At 35.7% G+C, this 17436-nt stretch overlaps 1 pseudogene across 1 annotated transcript in view; it reads right to left on the bottom strand.

Annotated features, from left to right (window-relative positions):
- LOC143575509 (plant UBX domain-containing protein 7-like) overlaps positions 1–12346 on the bottom strand; it is a 48319-nt pseudogene extending 35973 nt beyond the window's left edge. Inside the window, exons 1-2 of the transcript XR_013142773.1 lie at positions 12225–12346; positions 12032–12131 (exon numbers count right to left, since the gene is read on the bottom strand). The product of XR_013142773.1 is annotated as a plant UBX domain-containing protein 7-like (transcript). The remainder of the gene's footprint in view (positions 1–12031; positions 12132–12224) is intronic.
- Positions 12347–17436: the final 5090 nt, after the last annotated feature.

The following is a 17436-nucleotide window of genomic DNA, read 5'->3' as shown; positions in this document are numbered from 1 at the left end:
TTTTAGTATGTTATTCTCAGGTAGCCGAGGCGGGCGCGCTGTTTAGGAACATGCATTGCTTGAAACATTTTAATTATGCAAACTTATTTTTAACTGTTATCATTGGGTTTTAAGTCGTCCTGCGTGACGTAACATTGTTTTCTATGGTTTTACGCTTCCGCATATAATTACTCGTAAACGTTTTTATGGTTTGATTATAACTAATGAATCTGATCCTGTTAGTTCACACCCTTTGACGGTAAAACTCCGTTAGTGGATTTTGAGGGTGTGACAGATGTTACTACAGATTTGTTCAAAAATCAATTCCCGACAAATTCAAGAATATATGTAAAGCATGTGAAAGACAAACTGGCCGCGGATCAAGGAGTTGGTGAACTGTTTAAGATTAATTTCCTTGTGTTGTTCAACACCTCTATAGGATTTGTGACAAAATCAACAACAATCAATCAACGATTCATCTCCGCAATTGATAAAACCTCGGATATTCCAAATATGGACTGGTGCAGCTATCTTATTGAAAACTTGAAAATGACAAAGGAAGAATGGAGAGGTATTAACGATCAATACAATGGTCCGATGACCTTCCTTGTGATGCTTTACACGCATGAATGCCAGAAAAAATATGGTCCATTTGGGACTCCCGTCACAACGCCTGCATTCAACTACATAACAACAACTACTCTTAATAATATGGAAAAATACTTGGAGAATAATGGTCCTCCCTTAGAATAAGATGCTACTGAGGTTGCTGCTGCTGCTGCTGTGACGTTTAGTGTTGACGGGAAAGGGATTGATGCGGCTGCTGCTGCTGTGACCGTTAGTGCTGCCAGGAAGGGACTTGATGAGACTGTTGATGCTGCTGTTGCTGATACTGCTGCTGTGACAGTTAGTGCTGCCGGGAAGAGACTTGATGAGACTGCTGCTGCTACCGCTGCTGTGACGGTTATTGCTGCCGGTAAGCCTGGAGTTGAAGAAAACACTGCAGCTGAGGAGAAACAAGAACATGGTATTAAACTTGTTATTTTCTTCTAAAAAACTCTCATATCTCTTATCTCTACATGCATTTTATGTAATACAACATTATATGTAATTAAAAAATAGATGGTCAAAGTGCATCTGAAACAGATAATGCCGATCAAACAGCTGAACAAGATTTGGATGATTATGTAAGAGATTATTCACCTTTAAGTTTGCAAATGCCTATCGTGCTTGTTGACTATTTTTTAACTCCATTACAACTAGCTGGGATAAATTGAAAATGTTTTTGAATTAACAATAACTATATTTTCTTTTTACAGTCTTGGAATAAGGCAATGGATAACAAGTTGAAGAAATTTGATAAAATTTGCTCCGAGATCAACGAGTTGGTCCGTCAAGGAAAGGATAGACATCCATCAAATGAGAATATCTTTGCTAGATGTTGTGAATGGGAAAACAGATTCACTAATAATGTGGTCCCTAAAACACAAGATTCGGATGTTGGTGTTGGTGGTCCAGTGGCTGCTCAGAAAGGTATTTGGGCTAAATTAATTATTAGTATAAATTAAAACGCTCTTAAAACACTTATGCTGTTATTTTAAACTTATTACATCTGTGTGATGCTGTTGATTCAGATGTTGGTGTTGGTGTTCCAGTGGCTGCTCAGAAAGGTATTTGGGCTAAATTAATTATTAGTATAATTAAAACGCTCTTAAAACACTTATGCTGTTATTTTTAAACTTATTACATTTATGTGATGCAGTTGATTCAGATGTTGGTGTTGGTGGTCCAGTGGCTGCTCAGAAAGGTATTTGGGCAAAATTAATCATTAGTATAATTAAAATGCTCTTAAAACACTTATGCTGTTATTTTAAACTTATTACATCTGTGTGATGCAGTTAATTCAGATGTTGGTGTTGGTGGTCCAGTGGCTGCTCAGAAAGGTATTTGGGCTAAACTAATTATTAGTATAATTAAAACGCTCTTAAAACACTTATGCTGTTATTTTAAACTTATTACATTTGTGTGATGCAGTTGATTCAGATGTTGATGAAGTTGTTAATACAGTGCTTGAGAAATTAAAAGAGGGTATTTAATTATAAATAAAAACCAAAAGGGGTTGAAGGTATTTAATTATAGTTACAATTATTATCAGTCAAATTTAATGTGAGTTGTTTTATGTTTAACAGTTGACACCGGATTGTCAACAAGTGATAGCCCAGATGCACTGAGCTCTCCATATCTTCTGAGAGAGGTTGGCGAATCCGCTGGTGTCACGCAAGATGAAGATATAATTTCAGAGTGTATATTTTTTTGTCTTGGAGACATGTGGGAGGAGGTCTACAAGTCCACTCACATAGAATCGTTCAAGGTGGTCTGTGAAAGCTTCTGTCCTGGCATTTATATAGCCGCCAATGCAATGGATGCATTCAGCTATATAATGAACTATGAAGAAAAGAAAAAATCTGCAGCATCACCGTTTAGATTCTTTGCTTCAAGCACTGTGCTGGTACAAATTAATTTATTTTGTTTGTACTATTAGAAAACGCACAATAAACGCTTTAATCATCTGCATTTTAATTATTATACAGACAAGTGACCATTATTCTGAGTCAAAGGGTTTCACAGACAAAGAAAGACTGGATGTGTTGAAAGACAACATCGAAAGAGAAATGGCAAGGAGTGGAATTATATCACTCAAGGAGGTTGCTATAGTGCTCGTGCCAATTCTACAACGCGATCATTTCTTTGTGGTTACCTTCAATCTTCAAACAGGAGTGATAAAATTACTTGACAACAGTGCAAATCAAGAAATACCAGCTAATACAAAGTTTAAAAGCTTAGAAGACAAATCAAAAGCAATTAGAGAGAATTTTGAAGAAAGATACGGAAAGACTCCTGATATACTGGTAAACATATATACCTTTAACCCGAAAAACATACATACCTGTTATAAAAATTGTCAAAATACTTAAATTGCTTTCTATTTTGTGTAGAGAAACGTTTTTTGCATGTATCTTAAAACAATCAAACACCCCATTACTCAGCAAATCCAAGTAGCAACAATCAATAGATTGAAGATGAGATGGAGAACAAAACGTAATGGAATAGATTGTGGTATTTTTTCTATGAGACACATGGAGAAATATGATGGGAAGGGACAATGGGGGTGTAATCTCCAAACGGAAGGCCCTGAACAATAAAGACAGCTAAAAGGGTTGAGGTTAAAGTATTTGTGCAAAATCCTCCTCTCGGATACAAACAAACACAGAATTACTCTTATCCAGAATGCACTGCTATTCCATAAAAATGACGACACTCGTTTAACCGGAGAAGAGTTGATTGCTGAACTTAAGATAAGGCAACAAAAAATTTGAATGATTTCAAAACTGACTGCTATGTACTTTAAAATACTTGTTATGGAGATTTCTAGTCTTCTGTTAACAGTTTGTAATGCACTTTAAGATAATAGTTACATGTTGAATCAATGTTTTAACACAAACATAAAAATTTTATTATTACCAAAACACACCATCACAAACATACAAATTTTATTACTACTAATCTCTGGGTGACACACATAAAAACACACCATGAAACACCATCACATACTAATCTCTGAGTGACATAAGAAACTTCAACTTCAATTCCATTGAGCAATTCAGTTCATGAATTGCCTTGCCCAAAAGTTTTAACTCGTCAAGCTCTCTCTGTCCTACATCAACCATAAACAAAACAGCAAGATCTCGGATAGTACTAGCGGGCATTCGAGTAAGAACTTTTGCAATGACATCCCTGGCATCCAAGCTGTTGCTAGTCTTTACAAATTCTTTAGTTCGAGTTTCCCGACAAGCTTTATCTATCTCGATTTGAGCCTCAATATGCCTTCTAAGGGCAGCCTTGTAGGATCTGGATGATGATGATGACGAGCAATCCATTATTAACTAAAAATAATAATTTAAAATTATGTAGGTATATGAGTTTCACAAATGTGGTGTAGGTATATATAACCAAAAGGCTAACAGAGAAAACAAAAGGGTGTCCCACGCATGGGAAACGCACACGGATGAATAGTAACTCTATAATAAAAAAACAAAAGGGTGTCCCAAGCTTGCGAAACGCACCGGACGAATAGTAACTGTATTAAAAAAAAAAGGGTGTCCCACGCTTGGGAAACGCAACAACTTGTCTCATGTGTTTTTGTTTAATCTAGAGATTACTTGCATTTATATCACCTGTCTGAATTAATTGATCACAATTATACGTCACCTGTCAAAAATGCCGGGAAAAATATTAGGGTAATGATAGCCTACATTAAACTTAAGTTATATCTTACTAGATCTTACTACAAATCAAACTTAACTACATTAAGTTTGGTTATTCAATCACACTAACAGTTTCAAAAAGATAATAAAAATGAATTCTTCTGAGAAAACCGTGAAGGCCATAGTGAAAAAAACGATGGATTTTCTGAAAGAGAAAGACGACTCTTTGTTGAAGAAAGTCGAAGCGATTAGGGCTACACTCGCTTAGGAAAAAACAAACACCTTCCAATCCTGTAACCTCATATTGTGGGAAGACGACATTGAGTTTCGAGCAATGGTTGCTGATTATCAGCAACAACAGTCTGAATGCTACGACTCAGTGTGTGAGACCCTGGTTGACACCATAACTATGGTGTCAACCAACATGAGTTTTAAGGATATGGGGGTGGAGACTGTGGACAAGGCGGAGTGATGGTGATGTTAGCTTCTCTCTTTTTGGTTTTTTTGTGATGCTTTATGTATTGTAATTAATGGTACTTTTTGTGAAGCATCTTTTGATGAATGCTAAATATGGATTAATGGTTCTCATCTTTCTTTGTTAAAAATGCGTGTAATCAATTAGCTTAAAATATGTTATATATTTGTTCAAAAGAGTCTATCGCTTGCAACACGCTACTGTACAAAGACATATATAATTAATATCCTAAAACGCTGGCAACACGCATGTGTACAACAACTCCTTTCTAAACCCTCCTATATATATATATACTTATATATCTAGTTTTGTTTTCAATAAAAACTCCTTTTTCACCATGGAAGAAACCTCATCGCGGACCACAACATCCAGTAACAATCGATCTCAGGTTTATTGTTTTTGTGATCAAGAAGCCATTCTAAGAACATCAAGGACCACCAAAAATCCAGGTTGGAGGTTCTAAAATTGTGCATCTCAGGTTAGTTAAATTGCAAATAAAGTTGGAATTCATCTACAATTGTTGACCCTAAACTCTATATTTTTTAACTTAGGGCAAAAAATGTGATTTCTTCACATGGTCTGATTGTGTTTCGTCCACAAGATCTGATGTGTGCAGAAGATGTACAGACATAATTCCTATCTTGATAAGGGCAAATAAGTCATTAGAGGATCAACTTGCAAGGAGCGTAGCTTCACTGATTGAATCAGAAAAAAAAAGTGAAGATATTGTATTTTATTTGCTTCTTGTTATTTTTAGGGCTTTTAATTAGTTTTGTAATTAAAAGCTAAGAAACTTTGTTATGATTTTAGACCAGCTATTATGATGTATTTTTATGTTTCTGAACGGATTTAAAGGCTTTTAATGAGTAGTTTAGTTTGAGTGTTTTCAAAATCACAGTGTATTTATTTCATTAAAAAGAGGTTATTATAAAAAATTAATAAAAATATGTTCCCTCCGGAGCTTCGAACCCGCGGTATTTGCAATCTATATTTAATCACAAGCGCCTCAACCGTTTGAGCAACACCCTGAGAACGTAATAGAAACTCTTCTAATATTTATATACCAACATTTAGAAGTTTAAAATTTTCATTTTTACCCGCCAATTAATCGAGTTATCTTCTGGAAGACTCCCAAATCAATTAGTATTTATTGAACCAAATAAAATCTCACCAAACCCTAATAAATGATCTGCTAGTGTATTTATTGAACTCTCATTAATCTCAGGTGAGTACCAAATATTTTTGCTTTTAATTAGTCAGTTACATTTATTGGCGTTAATTAGTATATATATATATATATCGTTGATGACACAGTTAATAAAAAAATTCTTGGAAGATGGATAAGTTTTGGATGTCATTAGGCGACAGGTGCAGTAAAGCATATAAAGATGGTGTTAAGGCATTTCTACATTTTTGCAGTTCGTAATTGCAAGGAGACATCACCACCAATTTATGTTTCATGTCCATGTGTTCGGTGTTTGAACCACGTATCTCTTAGTGTAGACGAGGTAGAACATCACTTGTACAGGTTTGGAATTGATAAGAATTATACTACTTGGATAAAACATGGAGAAGCCGACACCATCATTCCAACTAATTATGTTGATAATACTGGGTTTGCCTGCACCTGCATTCCAACTAATTATGATAATAATACTGGGTTTGCCTGCACCTGCATTCCAACTAATTATGATAATAATATTGGGTTTGTTGACACCAACATTCAAACAGATGCCTGTGAAACTATAGAAATGGTAAATGCTACAAAATACAATTTCAAAGGCGACAAGAAGTATCAACAGTTTCTACAACTACTTGTTGACGCTGAGAAGCCCCTATATAAAGGATGTCTTGACTTCACCAAGTTGTCTGCATTAGTACAACTACTCAACTTGAAGAGCAAGCACGGGGTATCTCATAAGTTCGTTGATGAACTTCTGAAATTGTTGAAAAAGATGCTACCTGCAGATAACGAAATGGTAAATAATATGTATGAGGGCAAAAGGATGATGAAGGCAATGGGCTCAGGATACGAAAAGATACATGTGTGTATCAATGACTGCATTATTTACTATAAGGATTACAAGGATTTGGAAGCATGTCCAGTTTAAGGTGGAAGGTGGATGAGAAGACTAACAAAACTTACATAAACACGTCCGCTAAGGTACTGTGGTACTTTCCCATTATTCCACAATTCAAGCGCCTCTTTCAATCAAAGATCACAGCAGAGAATTTAACATGGCACGCCACGAGTACCAATAAACCCGGTGTTTTACGCCACCCATCAGATTCACCAGCATGGAAAGCCATAGATGACAGGTACTCCGATACCATCGGAAGCGATCCAAGAAATCTTCGTCTAGGGATTTGCACTGATGGGGTCGACATACATAGAGGCAACAGAAACCACAGTGTCTGGCCTGTTTTAGCAGTCATTTACAACCTTCTACCTTGGATGTGTATGAAAAGAAATTTCATCATGCTTTCCTTATTAATATCCGGAGTGCCAGGAAACAATATTGATGTGTTTTTACAGCCTTTAATTGACGATCTAGCATCTTTATTTGAGGTCGGGGAGCCAACATATGATGCATATAAACAAGAAATGTTTACACTACGTGCAGTTGTGTTATGGACGATTAATGATTACCCTGCTCTTGGTACACTATGTGGTTGCCCTTACAGTGGATTCAAAGGTTGTGTGGTGTGTCGGGCGACACTTAGTGTGTTCGACTTTATCACACAAAGAAGCAGAGTTATGCTGCCCACAGAAGGTATTTATCACATGACCACCCTTTCAGAAAACAAACAAATACGTTCAACGGAAAAGAGGAGATGAGAACCGCTAAAGAGCCTTTGACAGGGGAAGAGATATACGACGAGGTAAAAAACATTAACAATGAATGGGGAAAGGGATCTGAATCCCTAAGTGGGAGTAAGAGGAAAAGGGATAACACAACGCCGCACCAATATTGGAAGAAGTTCAACATATTGTACCAACGGCTCAGCTATTGGAAGTATTTACCTGTCCAACATTGTATTGATTTGATGCATGTTGAAAAGAATGTGACGGAAAGTATTGTCGGGACGTTGCTGAACATTCCCGGTAGGACAAAAGACGGATTTGCAGCTAGAAAGGATTTGGAGTTTTTAGGGATTAAAAAGGAGTTGCAACCGAAAGCAAAAGGCAACAATACAGAACTGCCTGCAGCATGCTTCACATTATCAGCGCAAGAAAAGGACATGTTTCTTGAAACACTGTAGAAACTGAAGGCTCCACTAGGGTATTGTTCTAACTTCTCTAGTTTGGTGAATCTTAAAGAAAGGAAGCTACAAGGCCTTAAATCACATGATTATCACATGCTTATGCAACAGTTTCTGCCCCTTGCAATACGGTCCATCATGCCAGAACCAATGAGAAATGCTATAATCAGACTTTGTTTTTTTTTCAAGTCAATATGTAGCAAAGAAATCATTGTAGAAGAGCTTGATAAGATGTAGGAAGAGCAAATAGTTACACTGTGCCTGCTGGAAAAGTACTTTCCGCCATCATTTTTGGATGTCATGGTTCACTTAACCGTGCACCTTGTAAGAGAGATAAAATTATGTGGGCCACCATGCTTTCGTTGGATGTATCCCTTTGAAAGGTGTATGAAGGTTATCAAAGGGCATGTGCGAAACAAAACTTATCCAGAAGGGTGCATTGCTGAGGAGAACATTGCGGAAGAAACAATCGAGTTTCTGAGCGAATACCAAAAAACATCATGAGTACTGTTGGTATTCCACATGATAAGCATGATGATAATGGGGAGACAATTCCTGTCACAGGCGTTAAATCAGTTGAAGTTTCTACTGATCTTTTCAAGAGAGCACATTTCTATGTGCTGCAGAATACGCCTGAAATAGCGCCGTATATCGAGTAAGTATTACTAACATATATACTCTAAATTATATATATATATATAGGGTGCAGTTATTGTATATAGAAAACTTAAACGCTCAGCAAACGCACCCACGTATTAAATCAGAATATACTGTACGTTAAGGCATTAGCGTACAGTAACTGCACCCATATATATATATATATATATATATATATATATATATATATATATATATATATATATATATATATATATATATATATATATATATATATTAATTCATAATATATTATACTCCTACTTGCAGACAACACAAGACCTCTTTGAAAAAACAAATGCCTGGTAACCGACAAGCATTGCTGGAGAAGGAGCATACTTTAAAGTTTGGTGACTGGTTACACGACAAGGTAGATCAATTTATTAAGTCTTCTATAATTTTTAAAATTATTTTATAGTTTCTGCAATGTCGGTGAAGAATCTAATCCTTGTATTGAAATTCAGGTTGAAAGAGAGCTAGCGGGCTCCCCGAGTTCTGTATCGGAAACCGTAAAGTGGATTGCACACGGAGCAAACCGCAACGTTTACATATACGACTCGTACGACATCAACGGTTTTGAATTTCGTACAAAATCTCATGATGGTAGAGTTTACCAGAACAGCGGGGTTGGTGTAGAGGCGTATGACATGCACATCAAAAAAGACGTGGTGACGTATGGACAAAACTTTTATTTTGGGGTTTTGCAAGAGATATGGGTCCTAGATTATCATACTAAGAGAATTCCGGTCTTCATGTGCCAATGGGTTGACCGTAAACATGTCAAACATGATATTCTTGGTTACACGTCGGTTGACCTAAACAAATTTGGCCACAAGGATGATCCGTTCATATTGGCCTCGCAAGCACGCCAGGTGTTTTATGTTCAAGATAGCTGGACAGAAAAAAGCATGTTGTCCTCATGACTCCACCCAAGAATTATAGGCATTCGTATGACGAGGTCAATGAGGAATTTAGTACGGTAACTTTCCCTCATGAGGGTAATACATTGCCACTTGTACAACCAAATCAACTGCTTCGTAATGAGTCCTCGGATGATTACTGGAGGCCCGGGAAAAAGCCTACAACTATTCGTAATGGAGATTGACACCGATGTCGGGGTTTTCGACCCAGCAGTTGTGTTCGTTCGGCTACTTAGATGTAAATAATGTTTAAATATAGTTGTGATACATGATATCACCATTCTTTACTTTGTACTTATTAATTCAAACTAAAGAAATATTGGTTGTTTTTAATACTATTACTACTTATACGTACAGGCCGGTTTGTTGAATTCATTTCATCTTCTGGCTATTTTGGTCAATTGGTGTCAAGTTCGAACATACATCATGTTACATCGATAAAAGTCACAATTGACTTGTAGTGTACCATAGTAAGATCAATAAAGTCATTACACTCATAACTAACTCGTGCGATATCAAAGTTACATTAATACAAAGAAAGCCCAAAAATGCATCATGTTGTCTAGGGTGTTCGGTGACAGTCATCATTTCTCGTATGATGGTTTTGTTTCTTGCACAACCTCTATTTGGTTATGTTTCAACATACTTTTCAACAGTTGGTTTCCTGCAAAACATTATCAACTCATTTTATAAAAAAAAGACCATTATGCCCTTCTTTTCACTAACCTGCATTCCAAAATTGTACCCTCCAGACTTTGAAGAAGCCTTTGAACAAATAAAATTCAGTTTTGAAAAACCGCTTCCAAACTCAATGCCATCACCAGTAACCTTAGATTTAAGATTTGGTGATGGCATTGAGTTTTGGAAAGGATTTTATCAAAATCTAAGATCTTTGGGAAGTTTAAGATCTGTGGAAACCTTAGATTTTTTCTGCTTGGCCAAGTTTGGAATTCACATAACATATATAGAAGTGTAATAAATTTCAGTCACCAATTTTATTGCAGTCATTAAAGTCTCTGTTGTTATATAGTTGGTTGTTGAGTGTATAACACACTATAACTGCATACTATCTGTCAAAATGGTTTCCGCACGCTTTGGAAACGCACAGAAGCTAATTGTTTTTGGAAATTAACTACATTTATATCAACTACCTGTCCAAAATCTTGGAAATATATTTATGTAATGATAGCCTACATTCAAATTAATTAAAATAAAAAAAACTAGTAAATCACACGCTTTGTACGCTTTTAATACCTGTCAAAAATCTTTGAAATATATTTATGTAATAATAGCCTACATTCAAGTTAATTAAAATAAAAAAACTAGTATATCTTACTAGATACGCTACAAATCAACTAAACTACAATAAATTACTGTCTCAACTACAAAAAATTAAATTTTAGGTCTATTTTGTTATTCAATCACACTAAAATCTATTTTAAAGTTAATTAAATAAACTACATCCAATACGCTATACATACGCATAAACCAAAATATAATAATAACATTTACAGTTAATAATTAATAACATTTACAATAATAACTCCTAGTTAATAATATCACGCTTTGGAAACGCTCAACGCTCTACAGTTAATAATAACATTTACAATAATAACATTCACATAATATAAGTGATTAGGTATTAAAAAAAACAGTCACTAAATTTTAGCCACCAGTTATATATATCACGCTTTGGAAACGCTCCACGCTTTACAGTTAATAATAACATTTACAATAATAACATTCACATAATATAAGTGATTATGTATTAAGAAAACAAGATCAAATACATTTTATTGTTAACATGAAAACAGTGAGAACCAACTTGCTATTATCATTAGGTTTAGTTTTATAGTTGTTTGTGCTATTCTTTGTTCGTATTTGCTAATTTTCGATTATGAGACGCTATAACTATTTGTTGATTTATATTTTGTTGTTATTATTAGATTTTTTTCTTTTGCTGTTATAAGTATTGTTGGTATTTGCTGTTATTATTGTGTTCTTGATTTTTTATTCTTTTGTTGTAATTTTTAGGGTTTTTCTTTGTAATTATAAGTTATTGTTTATGTAGATTGGTATTGTAGTTGGTATTATTTCTTACGTTCTCGGTTTTTTATAAATTAGTATTATTTCCTACGTTCTCATGTTAAAATTAAAATGTACATATTAAAAAAAATATTAATACGATTAATCAATTCACATAACATAAACATATTAATACCAAAATATAAAAATTACAATAATAACATTTAATTAAATTAATATAGAAAACCAAAAATTACATAAAACTATAACTAGCTCCTAGCATCCGACTCCGTCTCAGAATCGACATCCATCGTAGACCTCCCTGTAGATTCCGTATCCGAATCTACATCCGGATTCTCCTCTGGAGTATGAGAGGGCATGATCCTCTCGTACATGCCATCGGAGGTGTAGGTGGAGTCCCTAAGCCTACGGAGGTGAAGGTTCACCTGAGAATGGAATGCCCTATAAACGAACACCGCCTTGAAGTGCTCCAAGTCGTTCAACTCGATGTAGGCCACCTCAATTCCTGGCACTACCATTTCAGTGCTGAAATAATCAACAGTCGTGTACCCAAGCCACCTAACCATTCGGTTAAGTTGTTGGTACGAGAAGGTTTGTGGGTTGACATAGTCAATATACCTCACCCTTTGATTCCTCCGGAAGGCGCCAGAAAAAAAGTGGAATCGTATCGTGAAAAATGTGGGGTTGTAGTAGATGAGGGCTTGAGCACCCGGTGCACGTTCGAGCCAAGCTGCAGCCATTATCAGAAATTATAATCGGAAGAAAGGTGGATTGTGAGTGTGATAGTGGATTCTGATTATGGATTGTGATTGTGATTGTGGATTGTGATTGTGACTGGTATTTAAACACCATCGGAAACCGCCGGTACATCTCCCTAACAATTTGAATTTGGCGGCACAAGAAACTGTAAAGGCAATGATGACGTCGCCACTCTTCAAATCAACGTGTGGCCATTAATTACGTTTTTGACACGCTTAAACATATTTTAGTGTGACCATTTATCAATTATAGCCACACATAGTAAGTGTATATATGACAATAAAAAACTTAGAAAAAATAAAACTAACATACTCTTTGGTCACACAACCTCTTATAAGTGGCCATTAATTACATTTGGACACACTTAAAAATATTTAAGTGTGACAACTTATCACTTATAGCCACACATAGTAAGTGTAGCCGTGACAATAAAAAACTTAGGAAAAATAAAAGTAAACTACTCTTTGGTCACACAACCTCCTATAAGTGGCAATTAATTACATTTGGACACACTTAAAAATATTTAAGTGTGACAATTTATCACCTATAGCCACACATAATAAGTGTATCCGTGACAATAAAAAACTTAGGAAAAATAAAAGTAAACTACTCTTTGGTCACACAACCTCGTATAAGTGGCCATATATTTTAAGCGTTTTAGCCACATTACTAATAAATACAATGGTTGTTCGTCATATTTCGCCACTTTATTAAAAATGTGGCTAGAAAATGTGACATTAGGTCACACAACGTAATATAAGTGGCTATATCTTTTACCTTTTAGACACATCTCTTATTAATACAGTAGCCGTTTGTCACATTTGGCCACACTCTTAAAACATGTGGCTAGTTAAATGTCACAGTTGTGGCTAATGCATGTGTTTTTGGTCACATGTATCAAAGATCAAACAAACTATGACTGCAGGTCACATTTCGCCACATGTTTTTATAATGTGGCTAGTTTTTGTCACAGTTTTTTTCAAAGTGTGGCGAAAAGTACCTGAGTAGGTATAGAATGGTCACATGAAGAATAATATGTGTGGCCAAAACATTCTGGAAGGTTTTCAAACATGGTCAAAGACCTTATAGCCACACATTTAAGCTGAAGTGTGGCAAATCGCCCAGACCACATGTGTGGCCGAAGGTCAATATTCACGTAGTGTTGAAACATTGATTACCAAAATCAAAAGTGCCGGAATTGAATATGATCAAGTTAAAATCAATGACAAGTTGCTCAATTCCATTCCTTATGCCTGGAGCAGTAGTGTGATAACAATCAAGAGAACTACAAATCTTCAAATTACCACCCTTGCTGACCTATCCTCCATCATAAAGTCATTTGAAATGGATGAAAAATTAAGGATGGGAAATCACATCAGTTCTCTTTCTCAAGCTGGCATGGCTACTGGGTCAGGTGTAAGCACAACATTCATAAGTCAAGCTCATCATGTTGCTCACACTACTAACTCTGATTTCAAGACCACTGCCGTACCTCAAGCATCATCAAGCTCAAGTTAATTTCAAAGTACAGTTGACAAGGCCATTGAACAAGCCTTAAGAACTCATGGGATCAAGACATCAACCATCACTCCAGCCTACTCTGCCCCTCAGACCATCTCACCTGATGACTCCAACATGGCACTGTTTCATCCTTTATGGCAAGACACGAGGAGTTATTGCAAGGAAAATTTCTTCCTCCTTCCTTTGAGCAAGGAGATCTTCACAAGATCAACAAGAAAGATCTCAAGAAAATGGACATCAAGTACCAGATGGCCATGGCTGTTCACAGAGATACAAACTTTATGAAGAAGTATGGGAAGAAAATTTTCAAGGATGCTGATGGGAAGAACATTGGGTTTGAGAAGGACAAGCTAAGATGTTACAACTGCAACGACCCAGGTCACTTTGCTCGAGAATGCACAAATCGACCGATGGATGTGAATGACATCAAGATCACCGGGATTTCTGATAATAAAGGTGCTAAAAGATCTGACGAGAAGCACGTTCCTAATTACTCCTTGAAGTCAAGAGTCCCAAGAATTGGTCAAGGAAGTGGATCCAAGGGAAACTTCGAGTCGAGCTCAAAGGCCATGATCACAAGAACTGCTGAGTCAACTCAACCAGATTGGGAGGATAAACAATTTGAGGAGTTGAAGAATCCGCTGACCTTTGCTGGGATGGCTTTCACTGATCAAGCAAGCACCTCATCAAGCACTGTTGATGGAATACCTACACCTGCCTCTCTCATTCCCGAGGTATACAAACTTTGCTCACAAGCTTGCATTGATAAAGTTTTGCACTATAGAAATCATAATGCTAAAATTTTAGATCAAATCCATAGCATTAAATGTCATAATGATGAACTTAAGAAAGCTGAAAAGATATATGCTACTAGGATTAAAACTCATGGTAATGACATGGCTAAACTTAGTGAAAAAGTTTTTATAGCTGAAAAATTAGCTGAACATCATTAAAAACATGTAATTGAGTTAAATGCTAAAATTTTCGAGTTAGAACTAGATTTAGCCCAAAGAAAAATTACCATTGAAAATTTTGAGTTAGCCTTTGAAAATCTTATTAGGATAATTGGGGAACAAATGAGGTTAAACATAAAGACAGGATTCGGCTATGATAGTACTGTAGTGTCACCTCCTTTAATGATAACTATACTAGTCTTCCTCACTTTAGCTTTAACTCCCCACCTAAGGATGAAATGTTCTATGGCATTAGTCACGTGCCAAAACCAAAGACATTTGTTCCTGATGTTCCCAAGATAGTTTATCCAGTTCTTCCCTCACTTAGACTTAAGGCGTTTAAGGAACGTCTACGAGGGAGAGAGCGCGCTTCTGAGTCTCAAAACCAGTTACCTTTCAATCGATCAAAAGGTATATACAAAGGTAAGTCGAATGATCAGTCAAGTAGCCGAGGTAGAGGTAGAGGTGGGCCGAGTTCATGAGAATGTGGAAGAGGCCAGGAAACCGGAGGACTAGGTACGTACCAAAACTGTAACATCCAGAAAATATCCATACCAATTTTGTCAATTTAGGAAGTCGAGGAACTAGTTAGTCATTTAGCTAAAGTGAGAAACCTATTACGGACATATCGATTTCAATTCATTTGTTAAGGATCTAGTTCTTCTATATATTATACGTGATTGAATCAATTTGTTATACGTTAGGTGAAGTGTGTGTGTTGAGAGAGTAATTGAGCATAGTAAGGCTTGGAAATAGATCATTCACACTTGGATAAATTAAGATCTGAGTACAGACTATATATAGAAGATGATGCCCATGCGTTATACATCCCATAACGAATGGGATCCATTCTTCTTCTATCTCTAACAGTAACTTATAGTATAACAAATGACTAATTCGTTATACCTCATTCGTTAAACAACCTTAACGAATGGTACAATATAATAACTTATAGACTCATCCGTTATACACTTCATAACGAATGGACAATACATATAATGGATGGGCACATTCGTTAAACATACTTAACGAATGGCTACATAAGTAAACGAATGGACATGTACAATTATCAAAATGCCCTTTCACATTAATAATAATAATTTATAAAGATAAACAAAGACCAAGATGACAAAATAATGCACTAACATAAAGATTTATGGATGCGACACCTACTCCTATGACTCATCACTATGAGATGACACATGTGACCATGTAGTAACACATGTCAACACCAAATAAAGTGACTCGTCACAAGAGAGACACATGTCACATGGTGGTGATTTACGGTCCGATCGAGGATTATTATAAATAATGAACACGAGCTCCTCAATTGTGGCATCCAAAACACCAAATCACTTTCACTTTCTCGAAGTTCGTGCCACCGAGTTGAAGTCTCGATGCCACTCTAGAGTTCGACGTTCCATACCCCCACACCCTAGGTATAGTCAAAGTACTGCTCGTTCGTCCTTAAGCGTTATACCTGTTTTAAGGTAAGAGTTGTGTTTAAGATATTTCAACTCATATCTTAGATCCTAGTCGATGGTATAGCTTAAACCTTGGAAAGCTTATAGATATATTTAAGCTCTTTATATACAAAGGTTTACAAAAATAGACGTTTCTTTATTATTAAGAAACATAAAGGTTTGCATACAAAGGTTATTGTCAATTGACGTTCTTCTAAAGGAAGATACGTTAATATTTTATATATATATAAGATAATTGTAAATAATTGATTAGAAAAACATGAAGTGCATGTAATAACTGGAAGGGTGACAACACCAGTAGTCGAATCTCTTATCTTAGAAAGTAATTTGTATAAATCCCAATCAATCGTGGGACCTGTTTATTTTCCTGGAGAGCTTGATGAGAGTGTTCGAACCTATTAGGCCAAAGCATGCTACACCAAACATCATACGAACGAAAAAGCTTTAAGTAAAAAAAGTAATTATTCTGAATAAATAATATTTCTTCTAAAGGAGGAAACATAAAAGTTTTCTAAACACGATTTTTTCTAAAGGAAGAAACGTAGAATTTAAATGATTTCTTCTGCAGGAAGAAACGTCAATATTAAAAAGTTGAATTTTATAGACTAAATGTCTAAAGTAATATTTTAAGAATATAATATTCAATCAAGGTTTAAAGCTATTTAATAAAACTAAAGGTCTGAAGCTAGATCATTTGATCTAGATAAATTATTAAGCTATTATTCTCGACCTATAGGTCCGAGGTAATCGTTCATCAAATATAGAGAAGTTGTTATTTGAGCAACTCGTCAAAAGGAGAATACGTTCAATTTTTTATATAATTTATAACGTGAATACGTTAAACCTTTTACAATTTAAGATACAAGGGGTGTTTATCTTAACAAGTTAGTCAAATATTTATATGAGGTTACGTAATCTCTATCATACGAATATTTAAGGGAGTATGTGATCCCTAAAGTACAAGATATAAAATAAAAGCGGCTCCGACCAAGTACACATCTGTCTGGATCTAAACATATTTGTTTAGCCTATCATTCAAGGCTACGTGGCCGCATGCTAACAATCATAACCAAGTTCTCCAATGGGCATCAGTTCCTAAAGAACCGTTATTGT

Source organism: Bidens hawaiensis, unplaced genomic scaffold, assembly GCF_021521415.1.
Source record: "Bidens hawaiensis isolate Kalapana, Puna unplaced genomic scaffold, B.hawaiensis_p1.1 tig00027528_1, whole genome shotgun sequence".
Taxonomy (NCBI): domain Eukaryota; kingdom Viridiplantae; phylum Streptophyta; class Magnoliopsida; order Asterales; family Asteraceae; genus Bidens; species Bidens hawaiensis.
Note: the sequence above shows the minus strand (reverse complement) of the source record. Positions and strands in the feature narration are given on the sequence as shown.